Genomic DNA, 17,924 nt, shown 5'->3' with positions numbered 1-17,924 from the left:
AGCATAAATGAAATATTGTTTCTTTCAGGACCAGGGCATAAAAACTGACAAAACAGCCGACAAAACCTAAAAAAACACATCAAGATGAAACAATACATTATATTAGATGCATGGGTGCATCGAAACACCTCAATGCAAAAAAGATATCTGGCATAAATTATTTGTAGTCAGTGATTTTACAAGTTTGGAGCAGATATATAGAAGGCTAACGCTCGATAAATACTCCAACATATGTGCAAGTGCAATTATAAATTCTGTTTGGAATTAGGGGCTGTCTGGCTCAAAAGTTATAAAATAAATAAATCATATTATTTTGACAGATCTACCGGTAATTGTCGTTGAAAATGACTGGCCTTACTTGTAGTGATTTAGCTGAAGGCAAATACATTTGTCAACATTTTTGTTTTGTAAATTGCAGTTTATAAATACTTATATATGTTTATAAACACTATTTCGGAAGTATTTACGTTATCTAAGTGCGATTGTTTTGTTTTCTCCAGTCGGCGGAGAAGCGAATTTAAGGCGGAGGCATTAGCTGATGATTGACAATGCCAAAAGCCAATAAAAATACAAGACTGAACCACTGAGCACGCCTTAATAGGATACTGACCAATGAGCGAACAGAGTGGGCGGCCTCTGTGGAGAAAGCCCTGCACGGCACAGATCTCTGAACAGCTTTGCGTTGTGACATAGCCGCCCGCTAACGCTGTGTCTAAATAAACAAACCGTTTCCAAATCAGCGCCTTGACGGACCACTTTATCTGTCTTGGACAGTGGCACAAGCCGAGGCGTAACATTTTGAAAGGCTGTGTTCAGCAGATATAGCCACAGAGAGCGGGCATGAGTTGAGGAGGTCTTTAAAGGAACACCTCGCGATATCTAAAGTGGGAAATAAAACAACTGAAAAGTTTTGTTGTCGAAGGAACCATTGGAGTACGCCGTGGCCGGCAAGAAACCATTCAACTCCGACCTCCGATGCAAAGTGAGTAACCAACATATTGTATCCAGATGAAAACTTCTCTTCACTATTGTCAAGCCGAGGAAAACAAAACAAAACAAAAAAAAGCAGTTGCAGTGGGGAATTTGGAAATGAAAATAGTCGCTATGGCTTTATGGGCAACACCGAGGGTATCGCTATCATCCACCGACTCACCTAATGACAGCGCGATATCACTGCACTTGGTTCGTGTGGCACTCAGGCTAAAGTAACCCGACAGCGAGCTTCTGTTGTTGCTAATAGCTACGTACATTATAATAAAGACACGAGCTACGTTTGTTCGGCATCAGTTACACTATGAAAGGAAAGTTGTACCCCCCCCCCCCCTTCACGCTAACGTTACATACACAAAACATTCATACAAATGTATACATAGACATATACAAAGGCAATTCTTCACTCGTATGACTTTATAGTGGCATTAGCTTAAATGAAATTTCACCTGACATCTGCTCCTGTGGGATGTTTCCGCATGTAATTACGACGATAAGCCGTTATAGTCATAGTAACAGTAAAAGTACGAAAGCTAAACTATGCTAACAGGTATACGAACCATTATATCAAAGTGCCCTCGTGACACGACCCCCTCAACTTCCCCAAAACACGCACCCACACCCTAAACGCACGGGGTTCCTACTCTCCAGGAAGTGCGGTGCGCCGTGCAGCATGGCCGGAGGGAATACACAGCCCTTGTTTGCCCTGCAAAGTCAAGTGTGGTGACACGGAGCTTGTCACTGGCTGACGGCGCCAAGCCCACTGCCAGACTCAGCACTTGGCCGGCTTCCATTACATCCCAACTCAGCCATTTGTTGTTGTTTTTTTGCATACTTTTAAGTTTGTATATTAGCACGAAGCGGGACACCACCTGTGTTGTCTCGCACCATTCTTTCATAGCCATTATTGCTCTGGGGTGTGATGTGGGTGAGACCCTTGTGCGTCTTTACTTGAACGTGAAAATGCCCGGTGACCCTCGCAAAAGCCAGTCAGTCATCTGTGTCTCGGCGTGGTGAAGATTCAGGGAGACTCAAGGCTTCAGCAGGGATTTCTTGAAAATGGAAATGCCATCATTTTGCATTCCATTGAGTCATTTGTTCCCCTGGACAGAGTCTGCATACTTCTTGAATGCACACATGGCCGTCATTCAGCAGAAGTGCAGCACTTGGTGTTTAGGCGCTGGAAAAAAAAAAAAAAAAGTTCATTCAGATGTTAAACCGTTAGAGGAGCATCCTTACAGTTCAAATTCAAACCGAGGAACCGCCGAGCTGCGTTCATTGTTGCACAGCATATTGCTTTCAACACATTCCTTTCAGATCAGTGTCTAGTAATGTGGATAGCGTCATTAATTAGAAACCTCACTGCTCGCTTGCCAGGTACAATGTCTGCATCATGTCCCATCATTTATTAACGTTGTGTTTTGTTGGTCTCCTCGTCCCTGTCCTCCTGTGCTCTGGCTGGGACAAAAAGAGAGAGGCAGAGAGTAAGAGGATGGCCTTCTTTCCCTTGTATTTGAATGCCACTGAGGGGAATCTCTGGAGAGCCGACATTTCTCTGTGTAAACTCCGAAACCTCAATGGTTTGTCTGCAGTTTTGGCCAGCCCCCCCCCAACCCCCCTTGCTCTCACTGGGAATAGCCTAGTTCTTCTTTTAAATCTTGCCTCCAAAAAGGTGGGAGGCCTTTAAGTTTGTATTCCAGCTGGGCAGGGAAAGTCACTCAGGAGAATGAGTATTTTAGTCCAGTTCATTACTCTGGCTTGTACTGTTTATGAGGTCAACAGCTTAGCGTCATGACAAGTGTGTGATGGCTTCATTATGCCCTCGCTTTATGTGGTAAATGGGCTCACAGACTCTTTAATGAAGTGTTTGAAGGGATAAGTACAAGGGGCAAGTGTTCGTAAGAGCTGCACTGTTTGCCACCTGGAAGTTGTCTCGGCTGGCCTGGCCTGTGTGAGTGCCTGTGACATGAAAATAAACGCTTGCTTCTTGATTTTTGTGGCCACCGTGCTGGAGTGTGTGTATATGGAGACAGGCGAGGTCAGGGTGGGGTCAGATGCAGCGGGTCCAGACGAGGCCCAGCGTAGGAGGCTTTTCCCTGTCTTGGTTGTCTGGACAGGTGTCTCCGAGCTGCAGAGCTGCATAGCTCACATTCCCAGAGTTTTGTTCCTGGCATAGAGGGTCACCGGGTAGGGGGGGGAGGAGGGTGTGGGAACTAAGAATGCTATGCGCGCAAGGGCTCAACTCCCAGAATTCATTTGAGCAACCTGCTGATTGAGACAAACGCTTCCTGTCATTGCAACAGCCCGGCCTGTGTTGATGAGAAACCTGTCAGCAGTCCACTGCGCTGTTCATGGCCAGGGACAAAGCCAAGACTTGGCTTCCATAACTGCTTGTCAGCAGCAAGGCTATTTTCTTGCGGCTTAAGGGTGGGTAGGATACAGTGGTTTAAGACTCTTAATCCAAGCATTAGTTTGGATCACTATCAGCTCGCGCAGAATGACAGGAAATTGCCTTGTCTCAGGAGACGTGTCGTCATTTTAAACCTCGTCCTTTACTTCAATCATCTTGTCTTCTCACCCATTCCCTAAAACACCTCCACAGATTGAATAGTTCCTCTGTTGTGATGGTGAATTCCTGGAATACAACAATTTTGAAATTTCCGTTCCTGCAGGAATGCAGTCATTCTGGTATTGAGGTGAAGACCAAAGCAGCCAGAGAATGTAAAGAGAGGTTGTCAGATAGTTTTGTCCTCTCTTAGTAGTGACTGTGTTTCAGTGGCATTAGCATGTAGCGAGTTCTCTCTTCATCAAGTGTTGAGTGGCTCCCCAGTTCAGTCTCTGAGCGCTGCCTCCTGACATTTTGAGGTGAACCTACTTTACTACCAGCCACTGCTAAACTCGGCATCATATGAAATATGAATACAAGTATGTTGTTGCAGTAGCTTAATCCACTTATAGTCTTTAACCAAAACACTTTTATACTGCATATGCATTGTCTGAGGTCTTATTCATTTTTAGGTCATATTTTCCATGATTGCACTTCAAGTCCACAAGTCCATGTTGTAAAATTGACAGCTAAAAAGATTATGAAAGCAAACTTTCAGTAAATAGAGGAACACAGCTGTCACGACGACTGATGGATTGAGCAGCATATATTCAGAGGACAGGACATCTGTCTGTCCATCTAACCTTTAGGGCTGTCATTTTTTATCCAAAAATCAAACTTTCGTTCGAATGTGGGGGAAAAACCTCTTAAACCTCCTAAAAAAACCTATTTTTTTCTGTTCATCCATCTATTTATCCATCCATCCTGCTATCCATGCATAATCACCATCTTACTCCATGGTATCACTAATCTCCGTTGCCCATCCGCAATCTCTGTTGCGCGTTCCTCAGTGGACTTGTGAGCCTCATGCCGCACTGCTGATCCCGGACGGAGAGATTATAGTGATGTACTTGGCAGGGTCTCTGACAGGGTCACAGTTGCTGAGCATCTTCAGTAGTGATGCTGTGTTGTTTTTTTTTGCCCCTGCCTGCCCTACAGAGGTGTAGGGTTTCTCCCTGCAAACCCCCTAAGCCTCTGCAGTGCTGCGCTGGAATGAGCCCACCCAGCAGATGCCAGCCATCAGACACCTGCGTTGGCTTCGTTATATTCCAGCTCCAGCGCTGTGCTCACTGTGCAGGCATGCTATGCAGACCATCTTTTGATGGAGAAAGCAGAGAGGCTGAGTGAACGGCGGTAGCGTTAATAAAAGTACTGGGTGTGGAAAAGCAAGTCAAGCTCTGAAGGTAATGCTATAATGTGTTACTGTATATAGGTCTAGACATTAGTGGTCTGTAAGTGCAGTGTTTTGTTATGGGACGCTGTTTCATTCCCATTTTAAGGCATACACTATTAAGAAGTGAAAAGCTCCAGTTACAAAGTACAGTGGTCTTCTTATTCAGCCACATCTGTAGCCTAACTCTGTGGTTTGTATTTAAAGCCTTGGGCCAACAGGAACTTGTACTCTGAGCTGTCACTGTGGGAATACTGTATACACAAAATGCCTTGATCATAATCCTGCAAATTAGATGTTTGTAGGCTTTAGTAAACCCATTGTTTAAAGCTAAAACACAGTTTAAAAGGAAATTGTTCAAAAAGGAATTGTTCCACAACCAAGTGGAGACATACTGCAAGTCTGTAACAGCTTGTAGCCAATTTGTCAGCTGTCGGTGAAGGCTATAGACTTACATAGTGAGGCTTCACTTGACTGATGTCAAGCTTATTTGTCAAATGTTGTTTTATTTATGAGGGTTTTCCATGCGTGGCCCCTGCCTAGCGTTACTACGCCTATTCCCCTTATGGCTGCCCTGTGAATAATTCAACATACTTGGAGCGAACAGAACCGAAATAGGCCAAAGTGTGTACTTGTTTTTGGCTCTGTCCAGTAAATCACTGCAGCCGCAGAGGATTTGTGTAGTTGGTAGTAGTTAGTATTTATGTTTGGTATTGCATGCTCATGCTAATGGAAAATTGACTTCTCTGAATTAATAGAGTATGCAAAGAAGTGCAATACATTAAAGTACTAAGTGCCATTTTTGCCACTTGACCCCTCAGCTCCAAGTTTGCACCATCAGCCTGAGAGGTTCAGTGCCACCTGTCAGCAATGAGTATCCGGGACTGGATTGGTGGACCATGAGGTTGCAATATTCATGTAGCTTGGTTACCATACACGGGTCATGTGACTGATGTTTTCCTTCCTTGCCTTGATCTCTAAAGATGACAGCAACAGTAACTTGACCATGCCGATCGTAATTCATGTGAGGGTAATGAGAACGCAGTTATGTTGTAACGCACACATTACCCGCTGATGCCACCACCATCTGCTCCGTACTTGTTGCTGTGAGAGACTTTGCTTATATTGCACAAATTTGTGTCTCACAAGCATTTAAATTTTCTAGAGGTCCAGTGGTCAAAGGTTCTAGAGGGTAATGTCACATTAAAAGTAACATTCATGAGAGGAGTTGAACCTAACGTTGGATGCTGTTTTTGCTTTTTGAACCATATAAGCGGCCTGCTCCTTCAATGATTGATATCAAACGTCATAAGGAGAGAAAGCATGGATGGCCCAGTGTCGCTTAGCTCTCTTATCGTATTCTCCCTCTCAATCTAATGCCATGTATCCACATTTACTCTCCAAACCATGTTTCATTACCTGGTGCCACTCAAGATATCTATTCCAGCATTGACCTTGCTGCAGTATAACCATTGATTTGATGACTGGTAGGAGACAGGGGCAAGAAATAGGGGAGAGTTAGTTAGTATGCTGGCTTCTTTGTGACGGTGGGTTGGGTCTTGCAGAGGCCTTGAGTCCTTCAGGATAGTGCTGATTAGCCCAAGAGGGCTTTCTTTAGCTGCCTGTTTTCTCTTAGTTGACAGGGACTCTTTCCAGACAGCAACACTGGTTTTCATTGTCTAAATCTCCCTTTTGTGTGTGTGACATCTCAAGTAGTGTCAGCTGGAGCTCTGTACACTTGTTGCCCCCCCCCCAGCAATTTAACTGTGAATACCCCTTCACAACAGCCCATTAGAACCATTAACTATGCAATCCTCACTCTTTGATGGCTTGGTCCACATGATTAAAACTATTCAGTCTGCATGATGGCGGACAAGGGGATAGGATTGTGAGCTATCTAAACCAATGGGAGTGCCAATGTCAACAGACGGGTCTGGCATCTAGTTAATTCAGGTGTAACTCTAGGCCTATCAGTCAAACATTGACACACATAAACACATGTGACCGTAAGCCTAATAATGTCCGCTATGGTGACAGACAGATTTAGAAACTGCATCTTAAAACAAGCAGAAAACACAAGCAGAGGAACTGAGGAACTGAACCTATTCAGCAGATTAGAAATGAAATGAAATACATAAAACAAAAGCTAATACGCAGCATAAAGAACTGTGGTAAAAATATAGAAGTATACGCAGAAACATGGCAAGTTGTAGCCTACACAGCTGTCCTTTTGAAACATCTGTTGTCTATTTGCAACACGTTCCGTTGTGGCGCGTACATGTTTCTTGCGTACGTGTGCGTGTGTTGTATTTATTTGTGTTTCATTTAAATGTGACATTTGGGTCAAGAGATTTTCCTCATTTGCTTGATTTCTCAACCATTTGCCTACGCGTGTCGTGGTGTGATGGGCTCTCTCAGCCACTGTACCTGAACTGCTGCTGGCTAATATTTATTTTAGGTAACGCACATTTCCTCCAGTACATGCTACCATGTAGTTTGCCAGCTGCCAGTTTATGCTGATCAGTTTTGCCACAATGGACGTGAAATGTCCAAAAGCTGCTTTCAGATAGCCTAGATAATACAAAACCAACACGAGTGGCTGCCATAATTTGAGCCTAACTTTGCCAAAGATGTAATTTGGTATTTGCCCTTTTATTTAAGAAGCATCCTGAGACTTAAACCGCTGTAATCACTCTCTGATGCCTATCATATGGTGCCCTCATATCAAAGGACAGGCTTCTCGGCGAACTTATCCCTCAGCTCGCCACTAATTGCTAAGTAACCTTATGGAAATGCCTGTGAGCGGAGGTTTTTGGTTCTGGTGAAATTAAAGTGTGATATTTATAGTTTGCTTTGGATTGTCAAGCCTTGATAACAGAGGACATATGGTGTTAATGCAGCAGTGTGTGTGTAGGAGTGGTTTATTTTGTCTGCAGTCAACATCGTGCAGTTTGTTAGATTTGAATAGAGTTTGAATAGATGGACTCCGCAGGGTGGAGTTGGGGTTTGGTTTGTAGGTTCACTGGGGCACGGAGTTTGTTTATGGTGCGTAGTACAATATGTTAAAGTTTGTATGGATTGACATGTTACTGTGTAACTTAAAACCTACAGCAAATGTGACGCAATGGTTTGCACTTTTTAAGAAGTGTTTCAGTTAGTCCAATTGAGTAGTGATCACTAACACAGTATAGGCTAATATATTAAACCCAGGATACTGTCAGGGGTCAGATGTGATGCATGACGTAGTAACTAACAAGAGGCCGCCAGTTTCTTAGTTCTACTCCAAGCCCAGGCTCTCACAGTTGGTCATTATAGTTGCTCTTGCAATGCTTTTTCTGTCCACCCAGTTTCCTCTGTCACTTCCGGGGTCATCAGCCCCAGATAGAGACAAAGCAGCTCTTTCTTTGTCCGTTTTGAAGTTGTCCCTTCAGCGGCTGCATGCTAATCTGACTGACCATCAGCAGCGCTTGTCATGGTCAGGGAAAGACAGATACAGAGAGAAAAGGCCGAGATAGATAGCAAGGGAGGGGTGGAGGGGTGGCATGAAGGGTGATGACTGGACCATTTGGCATCCGGTGAACAGAGGAGTATTGTGTGCCAATGTGCCACTGGAACAGACGGCTTCTTTACAGGATGGAGGTGGTGTTAAAGCTCCAAAATCTTGTGGGGGAGATCTGCCAGGGATACATTCACCAATCATCCACCTGAGAACTAAATGCCCAGTACCAATGGACTGCAAAATCAGATTTGCAGGCAAAGGATATTAACAAATATGCAATATTTAGCTACATTCAACAAACGTAAGCCAAAGCTCTAGCTAGCTTTGTTTTGGCCACCAATGTAAATTCATATATTGATGTATAACCATGTCTTGCAATGTATTGCATAAAGAAAATTCAGGATCAGTTTTGAATCTTTTCAATTCCTGCAATTGTCTCCATCTGTGGAAAGACCGACCAAGGCTGACTCGTGTTTTCACCCGTGCTCTATCACTGTCCCTTTTTATCTCTTTTTTTTTTTGTTAGTTGGTCAATTCTTTTCTTTTTCTCATAAATCGTTTTGTCTGATTCTGTCGGGGAATCGGATCCGGTGACAGGCATTAAGAATTACTATATAGAAATAGCTTGTGATCTCGTTTGCTTATGTAGGTCATATAGAGGGATCAGTATTAAATTGAGACCGTTTCATAACCAGTTAAAAAGTTGCTTTCGTCTCTAAATGAGTTCATTGCATTTTAGAATTAAGCTCTTTGACTCTCAGTGTGTCTTTGTCTGTGACTTAAAAAGGCTTAGGCTGCTATTCCCCACAAGAGAAGGAATTAGTGTGCATGTTAACCTTTCAAGAAGAGTAAATAGATCCAGGTTGCTTTGTTAATCAACTTAGGTTTCATATTACCTGTATTTTTCCTGGACTGAATTAAGAGTTTAAAGAAGTGCCTCGCTTTATCTGATTGGTAAGACATTATTCTTGCCTGGACATTTGATATTATTGGAAAAAACGCGTGTATATATTACATATATATTACCCGAGGTAGGCCTAAGCCTAGGTGCCAATATTACCGTCACCAGAGAGAAGTAGTACCACAGCGTCAGATATGTGTGCACTATAAATCTCACAAATGTCAAAAACAACCTAGAGGTGAAACACTGCATGGAGGCATAAACATAAGATCCCTTGTACCAGCCTGTACTGAAATCCAAGTGTAACTTTATTAAACATAAATGTCATTTTGTTTGCCTAATAAGGGAGTTTCCCCAACAGGAGCATTACTATATACTACTTAAATCTTAAAAATAAACCCTTCCTGCTGGACCCCACCGGTGTTCTTCCACATGCCTGAAAGCTCCTACACAGTTTAAGAATACCTCAATTTGCCTAATCAGCTGGTAAAGGAAGAGGTTAGGTAGGGGTCAAAGTTAAAGCCAAGATGTCAGCTAGCTGTCTTAGGCTTGGGTTACAAACAGTTTTTACTGTGTTAGCCTACTTCACAACCTAACACAGTGCACATGTTACTCCAAACAAACACTGCAGCAGCTGATTTTGCTGAGTAGCACAACTTCAGGCAGAGGGAGGAACTCATAAACAGTGAGATCAGCTCTAGTGTTTGGAATAAAAATACACGTACATACTCTTGGGCCACAGTGACCTATAGGATTTTACATCATAGCCTGCTAAACTTCATCCCTTGTATGTTGTTAGACCTCATAGGTTTTTGTCAAGGTTGATCTCAAAGTGCTTAGTCAGACAGTCCTCCTGTAGGACTACAGTGACGGGCCCTCCCCGGTACGTTGCAAGCATGGATTCTCTCATCACCGGCCAACAGCCCAGACTTGTATCTGGCTGGGTTAATCCATGCAACATAATCCAATTGACACAACCGACACAATCAGCCAGCAGCCAGGTGAGACACGCCTCCAAAAGGAGAAGCCAGTATGAGATGGTGCTGAGGAGTGTCCCAGTGTCACCTCAGGTTGGTTGGTGTAAACCTTTTAGGGATTTGCTACATTGGATAACATTTCCCCCCTGATTATTAGATGCTACTGATGTCTTCAAATGCATTGGGTGTCCTGAATACAGCAATGAAAACATTTTGCTCATAGGAAACATTGTCAACTCTATTGTTGTGGCAACATTTTGGATTCCTCCAGTTGCTTTGAGAATTACTTCTTTGACAGTGTTGATTGTAGTGACTGAGTAAACCTTCCATTTCTGTCCTCTCCTTTGTCTTTTTAATAGAAGCAGTGAGAGACGTTGCTCTGCTATGGTAATGCACTTTAAAATCAAGATTATTTCTTAGATTATTGTCACATTTTGATATGAATGATATTGATTTTGGCTTGGAGTTGTGTATTTATATTGGAGTGTTGAGAAAAGGGTGTGTTCAGTGACCCTCACACGGGAGGCTTTTATAAGCAAACCCGGCGGTTCAGGATTGAAAAGATAACTGCAGAGTGTAAAAGAGAAAACAAAGTTTGTTGGTAGAAGAGAGATATGAAAACCACATCTCCAGCACTTGATGTTAGTCTCATCAGTCTTTTGTGAGTGTGTACATAGACACAATGTCACTGCTTTCATGTGTCACAGGGATGATCAGATCCTACAGTAAGTGAGGTCAGTGAAGGTGGTGACAGAAAAAGCCTGTAGTGTGATGGGTGGTCTCCTTACATCTCTTATTCACTCACATGCGTTTTTGCCTCACTGGTGTGTGGAGTCTCCTGTTCTCAATAACAAAGTTAACACTACTTGATGCTGCTGAATTAGCTTCTTTGTTATTTCATGTGGTATGTTCATCCTGCCCAAGGTTCAGGCCGAAGTTTCACACAGCAGCCCGGTGTCGGTTTATTTGGGGAGACATTTGTGGCTTTAACGTGATAATAATTCTCCAGCAATAACATTTGCATCCCTGTAAAGGCACACAAATGCATTTTTGTCATAATGTGAAGCATCTCCCATCTTGTAGGGCGGTTTCATGCTAAACCAAGCTGTCCCTCGTGCAAGAAGCTCCCGTTGATAGCTACACTAATTCTTGGCAGGGAATTAAAAACTGAATGGTTTTGTGAAACGCTCTCAAATTTAGTTTAAATTCTGGATCTAATTTGGGAAAACTCTACACTGGATGTAATTTTATGTTTTTTAAGTGTTCAAAAGCATATTTGAAAGAAAAAATGATAGGACTTTAGATTATAGATAGGACTGGGTAGGACATATTACCACTTCTGACAACACAACAATGAGTATCTTACAGAGTTCGCACATACTCTTGAAAGTTTGGAAAATGCTTGATTACATTACATGCGTTATGTTGTCAAGGTTAGGAATATGCTTGAATTTGAATATACTCCTTGAAAAATGCTTGCTTTTCAACATAATCTGGTGTTTCATCAACATGATCACTCATGTAAACCAAAAATCTTTTGAAATTTGAAATGACAATATACATTAGTTGCTGTCGGTATTTTTCTCAATTGTATTTATACTAACGATTTAGACGTGACGATAGAGTCTGGACATTTTTGGTTTAGGTACCTTGAAAGTTCTTGAAAAGTGCTTGAATTTTACTCTTAAAAAGCTGTATGAACCCTGATCTTCAGCTTTGCCAACAAAGCCATCTCAAGCCTTCAGCGAGGTGGGAAAGTTGGCAGACACAAAGGTTCTCTACAAACACATGTGTCTAAGCAACCGTGACAGAAATGCTTGCTGCGTTATTATGTGTGAGTGTGTGTGTGTACGTAAATCTATGTATCCATGTATTTGCACAGTGGTGGTGTGTGGTAAGGGTCAGCTTGCTCGATGTACTCTCGTCTATTGTCCGGCCTTCTTCTGAACAGAACATTGAAATTGTGTGCTCGCTTCTCAGCGCTGGCGTGATATCACTCTCACTGAGGATAGCGGCCAGGTACTCCTCCACTGACTCACCAGGAGTTATCTGGGCTTTCTCAACCAAAAGATGAGGTTATTTCCAGGAAAGGTTCAGTGTGTTACAGAGATGGCTACTCCCTGTTTGCACTTGGAGACCTGGGGAACGTGGATTGGTAAATATGTGCGTCTCCTGATGTTTTCATAGGGTAGCAAAGTTTAGTCTTGATCAACGGCTTGAGTTGATTAGTTCCAGTCAGAAAGAGTTGTTTATTCAGCATCTGCCAAGTTCATGAACCGGGCTGTTCCCTCCCTGATTTGTGCAGAGTCACTAGTTTCCCAGTTAGCCCCCAAAAGTGGTTTCAGCGATGTGAGGCTTCTGCACTGGATAAGGTCAAGGAAAAGCAGTGACACAGCAGCGAAGTTTTGGTTGCATTTGTGACCAAAATGACTCCTGATGTTTTACTGGAGCTGATGTAGTTGGATTGTGTATCATGGTAGTTCCTCCTAATTCTGTTGTGTTGTTCACTTCCACAGAACTTAACCTTCTAACATTGCAACTACACCTGATTAAGCATTTAAAGGGTGGAAATTACCCACACTTGATGACACAATTCGCCTTTTGCCTCACTGTGTACATTGTATGAACTTTTGAAACACTCATGTCGTTGTTGTTGTTTTTTTTTTACCTTATTACAGAGTTTTATGTTTTATTCCAGGCTTAACAAACTGCCTCCCCATGTCTCTGATTTCACTGACAAAGCAGCAGTGAGACGAGAGGCAGGCTGTGGTAGAAAGTGATACCTCTCCGCTGGAGTGGAGGAGGAAGTGCTGGCTGTATGTCATTGTGTGTGTGTGTGTGTGTGTGTGGAATGTGGAGCAGAGAGTGGAGCAGAGTGGAGATGAGAGCGCTTCAGAGTGAGTGATGAAGAAGGTGGGGATGCAGGGAGAATTAAGGCAGAGGTGTGTGTTACTGTCAGGCTGCTGACAGGTGCAGCCTAGCCACTTAAAAAGGCTGTCGTAGACAATAGGGATCATTAATGGCCGGACAGAATGTCTTTTGGCTCGGGCGACACACCAACATCTGACAGAAGTGACGGAGGAGGGAACACATGGCTGAAAGGATCTGCAGGCAATTACCTCAATAACAGGAACAGTGACTAGAAAGTCTGGAACTTTAATTCGAGCAGAGTCACGCGCATTAGTGACACGTTGATCCACTGTGGTGTAAAGTCCCTCGATGACCCTTTTAAGTGCTTTGTTAGGCCGTCACTTAAAGACTTATGATATTTAAATGAGGTGAGTCACATTTGGAGTTTGGGGGCGCCCACTGGGATACTCAATTGAGGCATTGTTCCTACTTCATGCCTACTCTCCTCTTCCTAGCAACCAAAAAGCCCTTGAAAAATGATTAGGGGTACCAGGAAATGGGGTTACACACACACCCTTGTTTTCACTCTAATATGCCGGCGTACTGTATAGCGGGGTGGAGGAATGTGTTAATTGGTGGCGCTAACTTAGAGATAAAGGAGGGGGCCCTCTGATACAGTAATTCAGCATTCATTTCCTGACATTTTTATGCTTTATCATCCTGTTCCCGCCTCGAGTGAATTCAACACACACACTTTCCCAGCAGCGCAAAGCAGTTGAGCGAATTTACTGTACGTGGAACCTCAGTCTCTATGTAAATACCTCTGTTTGTCTTTCACCCTTAACTTCTCTTCAGTGTCTCACCGTCTACCTGCTAATTGCAAGTAATAACTCGCCCGTTGTTGGTTTTGTTCTCATTCGCAGGAGTGTAGAATTACCAGCAGCAAGGGATTCAGTGTAAACGCAGGAGAGAAAGGCTTATGGTGAAACATGCAGCGACGTTTTTGTTTTAGTCTGTGACATTAATGAAAGCTCTTGGTGATCCGGAGAGGTAGTAACTGTGAGTAAACGCCTCACTCCTTCAAGTGCCCAATTCTGCCGGTAGATTTATTAAGTAAGTTGGCTAAAATGCCCCAAACTCCCGGCACGAGGTCCGCTCACCAAATACGAATTCAAGAATGAAACACTAAAGCTTGAACTAAACTAGTCAGTACAAAGTGCCGTCTGTCTAAAGGCAAAGGTTATAGCCACACTTCATAGAGAGGGGCAAGGTGAGATAATCCTTCAAACACTTTCAGGCCCTGTTCAGACCTGGTAGCTACAGTTAGTTAAAACAAGTAAAGCTATCTGTCCATCAGGAAACTGTATTACTACAGTTAAAGAGAGCTCGAGGTGGAAGCTCACACCCTGCATACTTTCTCACGTCCGCTCACCTGGCCAACTGCTGCCAAAGCGTGCAGGCGTGTTGGATTTTGGTACAAAAACTGTCCGATGTCAGAAAATGTGGAGGCGGAGGTGGTTTCAGGCACCGTTCAATGATCCGGCAAGCACTTCGTTTGAAGTATACAGACACCTTTAGCAAAATGTTGGTTTTCTGTGACTAGGTTGCTTGGGATAGGTGTCATAATTTCATGAGAAACTGAAGGATTGTTGTTTATTGTCTTGAGAAGGTCATAAGCACACATAGGATAGGTGGTTTAAAAAAAAAAGATCTTATTGTATGACAGCAAAAGTGTGTGTGTGTGCCAAATGCAGTCTGACAAGGCCAATATGACAATGAAAATAATTGTTATAGTTGCAGCCCTAATAAAACAACACATCAGTAGGTGTATGACATGTAAAATTAGTGTCCCTGCATGGCATATTGTGTGCCTTAGGGGATCGGAGTCACGGAATGAATCTCATGTCTTCATTTTTAACATCAACCTTTATCCCACAGCAGGCTCTACAACTAAAACATTTTTGTGGCCTTTATAACCTCCTGCACACAGGCCTGTTTTTACAAGCCATTACCTGAACTATGTGAGTCCGCTTCCAAAAAAAGATCATGAATTGATTTTCAAGAGGCTCACAAAACCTGCAGAAACAGACGCGTGTTGATGTGACGCAACATCAACCGATGCCTCCTGTCTGATCTCGGGTCAAAGTATGAATTCAAATAGATGTTCAGATCACGTTGTAATCCCCTTTTTCTTGCTCTGACAGGCTCTGTCGACCCGTCCCCCCCCCCCCCCCCCCGAACGTCTAGAGTTACTGCTTAACACTTATCTAATCAAGAACCAGGAGGGCAGGAATCTGTGGCCAGACAGGGACACACGCATACAGAGTCACAGCACCACCATCAACCCCATCATCATTTTAGCATTACCCCCTTTACCCTGCAACCCGACTCTAAAGCCCCTCTGAATCTAAAAACAGACCTAAGTCTCACCATGGGGCCCCGCTCCTCGCCTCCTCAATCCCTTTAATTGGAAGGAGATAACCTGGGACTCATTATGCTTTTCTGCAGGACACATTTGAGAAAACTCTACCTGAACTCGAGGTGGCAGACTAGGAGGCGAGGAACACGAGGGTCACAACAGGATTAGCCTGTTGCAGCTGGCATGGCTTCATACAGACCTGGTGTATGAGTTTGTGAGTACGATGCATGTCTAATCACAGGGAGAATCTCAGAGTTTAATGACTTTGTAATGGCTGCTGTGAGGGTCTCTATCAGGGCGAGCGATCACAGCGAGGGAGATTTGGTAAGACGGAAAGCTTGGCACCCCCATGTACCCCACGCGCGCGCACACACACACACACACACACACACACACACACACACACACACACACACACACACACACACACACAGTATTAGGCTGCAGGCACACCGCCTGTTGGTAATTCGGGAGGTGCTGATGGCTGACACTCCATTATGGCTGCTGTCACGGTTCCAGGGGACGGCTATGATGATACTTCCATTCTGACAGCCTGTGTGTATGCGTGTGTGTGTGTGACACTGCTCCGTTGTGGAAAACGCTGTGTTGCAGTCTTCAAGGTCAGGCTGTCCGTCTGTATATGTTATGACTCTGAATTGTCAGGATTGATTCTGTAGATCCATCCCATCTGCTCACAGGCGTGTGTGTTTGTGTCTATGTCCAACCAAAATCTTGACTATGTGATGTGCTGAAAGGATTATCAGAGGTACTCACACAGCCCCATTTGAGACCACCTCTTCCACTGCGTGGGAGATAGTGCCTGAAGGTCCCATAGAAAAGCACAGGGAAGCGGCTCTTTCAGAACTACAAACAGTATTTTTGGGGTTGTACAAGAGAAAAGACTTTTAAGGATGAAGACGAACTATTTTGTTTGGCAAATGTACTTCTGGTCAACCGCCCCACCTCTGTTAAAGAGCAGCGCACAGCCGTTCCCCAGCCCTTTTCTATGGGACCATGTTAGCCCTGTTTGGGCGAACACGCACTTGACAATGATGGAAATATTTCCAGGACTTTATCACTCTATCCCTCGCAGTCTGATGTTGGGTAAATATATTAGAATGCGGTCGATAAAACAAACGCAAACCACTTGTGTCGAAGTCGAAGGACGGATGGAGGTATTACTACCTCTGCTCTGTCTCGGCCCATGTTGGCTGGCAGCTCCGGTGCCTGTCCGGTGCTGTGCTGACCATAGCAGCCTGCCTGACAGTTGTCTTGTTGTGCCCAGAGGAGCAGCTTTAGCGCAAGCATCTGCTACCAGCAAAGCTGCCCACACACTATCTCGCCACCTTTTTTCCGTCTGCTCAGTCAGACTTTCTCCATCTGGCTGGAAATAAGGCAGAGTCGACGTCAACAGAGTTACCGCTGCCTCGTTGCAGACAGGTTTGTTTTGTGTTGTTTGCTGTTAACAGTTTGTATATAGCTGTGTGTGATGAGCAGCTTTCAAGTTGAACAAGTTACATGGCACTAAAGAGAGATACTGCAGTCTGCAAAATCAACAACATTACATATATAAAAATATAATGTTTGGTTGCTCTCGCAACTTCACTGAATTCATTTTGCAGGAGAAAAAAATAAATAAACCAAAGGTCGCCTAAAAGAAGAATCCTTTATATAGTCTGGAATATTAATGGTTTAGAATATAGATGCAGGATGATGTGCCGCATCGATATTGGATGTGACCAATCCACATTAAATACAGTTTCTTCGTCCGAGTTCCACACAGTGAGTATGGATGAGTGAAAATGCGAGCCATTGGAAATGGTATGGGGAGAGAAGAAGTTGGATTGGTGCTTCCCTAGTTTAAAACACCAACCAGTTTCAACCTCACGGAGTCTTCATCATGGCACAGGTATTGCAAACACACTAATTACACCTAGTAATCAATATAAGAAAAGGCTCCATTGACTTATTGTAGTATAGACGACAGTAAATTTACATCATCCTATCATTCAACCCTAGAAGCCATAGTCTACCAAGTGCACATAATGTGATGTGCAAAGTGTCCTAACTTTAAGAGAAATAGTAAAATACACTAGTATGTGCAGTTAGCTTCATGTTGAGTGGTCGATTGCGAGGGGGAGACTGATCCTAGGCCAGTTAAGTTGCGTCCTGCACCTTTTAAATGAAGCATGTTCATGCAAGTATAACATGGAACGCTCTGATGGTATCCACAGATCCTTTCCGTGTTCCTGCTTGTCAGTGATGCTCTCTTAGTAGTCTGATGTTCACAAGCTCTCTCTCCTCATACGCTGACAGTATAAATTGCTAATGATGTTGTTAGACTCACATGCACACATTACTCTGCAGACCCTCTCGTGTCACCGCGGACTGTTGCACCCGTGTAGAGTTTCATCTGATGATGTAATGCTCCGAGAAGAATAACACACACACACATACACACACACACACACACACACATGGCAGAGCTGAGCCTGCAGAGCTTGAACGTTTA

At 43.6% G+C, this 17,924-nt stretch overlaps 1 protein-coding gene across 1 annotated transcript in view; it reads left to right on the top strand.

Moving 5' to 3' along the window:
* The first annotated feature begins 894 nt into the window (after window positions 1-894).
* Window positions 895-17,924, top strand: part of mpp7a (MAGUK p55 scaffold protein 7a) — a 123,585-nt gene continuing 106,555 nt past the window's right edge. The window contains exon 1 of the mRNA XM_070927967.1: window positions 895-982. The gene's annotated coding sequence lies outside the window, so the exon portion shown is untranslated. The remainder of the gene's footprint in view (window positions 983-17,924) is intronic.

Source organism: Enoplosus armatus, chromosome 21 (assembly GCF_043641665.1).
Source record: "Enoplosus armatus isolate fEnoArm2 chromosome 21, fEnoArm2.hap1, whole genome shotgun sequence".
NCBI lineage: Eukaryota > Metazoa > Chordata > Actinopteri > Centrarchiformes > Enoplosidae > Enoplosus > Enoplosus armatus.
The sequence above is the reverse complement of the archived record's forward strand: the minus strand, read 5'-3'. Positions and strand labels throughout refer to the sequence as shown.